Below are 2,334 nucleotides of genomic sequence, written 5' to 3'. Positions count from 1 at the left end.
TGTGTGTGTGTGTGTGTATTACTTAATTTTCATAAGTAATGACCAAGTTATCAAGAAATAAACAGGCTCATAGCAGACATAGAAAAATTGCCCAAATGATATGCAGGTGTGAGAGCCCAAATGGTTGAATGAAATGTCTATTTTCACAGTTTGTTAAGAGTACAGGTCACAATCCTTTAAATAAGTATACAAGAATCCAATAGATAAAACACTACAAAACCTGTTGCAATTAAAAATATACATCATCAATAATATTACATTAGTTTTTTTTTGTAATGAGAATTATGAGTAAAGAAAATTCAACAAAAAAAATTATAGATTGTCCTAAAGAGCAAACCATTTATTGAAATAGTTAAAGAATCTGGATGAGTTAGCTTGTCTACAGTCTCTATGCTGCGGTCTTTGGATGTCAATCTTTGAGTAGGTTGAATGATAAATGGGGAAAGTGTTTGAGCTACTTCTCAGGTGTAGTTTCCTTCTTATCTCTCCCCATCGTGAACATACCAAGAAATTCATAAAATGTTGTCTCTACTACTGCTCTTTAAAGGTGTATTAGTGTGCAAATAAAATTGTGAATACTATTGTGTTTGAAAGAAAATGTCATGGTTCTTTCAAAGATGGCATACTACAAGTATGTGATATAGGGGTAAAAGGTTATAGATAATTAAGTGCTACCAAAGCCTAACTTCCGCAGCAAAACTGCATGCAAGCCCTCATATTGGGCTAAATCAGCATTTTTCTGTTGGGAATTTCTGCATGGAGATTTGCACTTCTCTGACCTAATCCCCTTTAGACAGTATGCAGTGTGGCAGCGGTGTCCCAGCGGCACACAATAATTGGAACATTTCAAGCCCTGACGTTCTTGAATCTTGACACTTTGTTTTCTACAATGGAAACACAGTATGGTGTTCTCCCAAAGGGCATGGTATTTTTCCTATCTGCTCTTTGTTATTTATATCAGTTTGGTCATGCTGTGACTGCATATGCTCATTTTAGAGTCATTCAGACAGTGAGATTGGACTGACACATGCTTTTACGTCTGGCTGAATATGACAATGGGAAACAAAATCTAAAAATTGCACCAGGTAAAATGTTTGTAGAGGAATGTAAACATTTTAAGCTTGGAATGTTTCATTTTTACTCCTCTGTAGAGATATTAAGGTCAATTTACCATTGGTAGTTTAGACTAATACTGTTGAATTGCTGGGGAAGGAGCTCTTTTAAAGGAGAACTATGAGGTGAGTGCTTTTCACTCACCTCATAGTTCTAGCTGACCTGTGACAATGAGACTGTCACAGGTCGGCTTAGTAGATCTGGAGGTGAGCGAACACATACCGGTGTTCGCTCACCTCTTGATACTGCCACGGCTCTCTGCCGTGACAGGGGAGGGACTGGATTCCCCCCTCCCCGCTCCGATACGCCAGCGCTGACTGGCGTAACGGACGGGGGAGGGGGCGGGTACAGGTGGCTCTGCCTCTAGATAGGCAGAGCCAGCTGTCAGTCACGCAGCTGGGCGGATCCAGACATAATTGTCGGGATCCGCTTCAGCTGCGGCGTCTCAGTATACCACGAGCTACAGCTTGCGGTATACTGAGCCTAGGGTGACGGGAGGATGCTAGTTTGTGTCCTCCCATTACCCTAAGGAGAACTACGGGGAAAAGCCCCATAGTTCTCCTTTAAAAGAAACAAAATCTTGACATATCAGAGAGTCTATGGGAAGAGCCTTTTGGTGGCTTTCTTTACTTTGACAACTTTTTGGTCTTTTTTATACAACAATAAATCATTGTTCACTTTATATTTTGATATTGCATTTGTGGGTTTTTTTATGAGTTCTCCATTAACCAATATCATACCTAAATACTACAAGTGACATTTGAATATGTTGCATGGTATAAGTTAGTCATATATGATCAATATAAGTCATATCCGTCTAAAAGTGACCTGAACTATAGTCTTCACTAGATTAGTCAATCCATCATGATCTGATAAATTGATTAGTCTAGTGCAATCTAATTCAGCTGTGTGTAGTCAATTCAGCTTTGTGTGGTCAACTGGTTTTCATTACCCCTTAATTTTATAATACTGGGTAATTTGCTTGTATTTAAAGTGTCAGCGCTCTAAAACTGAAACCACCTCAGTCACTGTACATACATATAAATACACAGACGTCTAAACGTTAAATGAAAAAAGATTTAAAAAATTATTTACTAAGAAATCTATGGGGTCTATTCACGAAGCTGCCTGTTCGGCTATTCACTTCAGGCTGGTACGGCTAATTTCAGCCGTACATCGGCTAAAATCAGCCGTACATCGGCTGAAATCAGCCGTACATCG

This window comes from Nanorana parkeri, unplaced genomic scaffold (genome assembly GCF_000935625.1).
Source record: "Nanorana parkeri isolate BGI_ZX_2015 unplaced genomic scaffold, ASM93562v1 scaffold275, whole genome shotgun sequence".
NCBI classification, from domain to species: Eukaryota; Metazoa; Chordata; class Amphibia; order Anura; family Dicroglossidae; genus Nanorana; species Nanorana parkeri.
The sequence above is the reverse complement of the archived record's forward strand: the minus strand, read 5'-3'. Positions refer to the sequence as shown.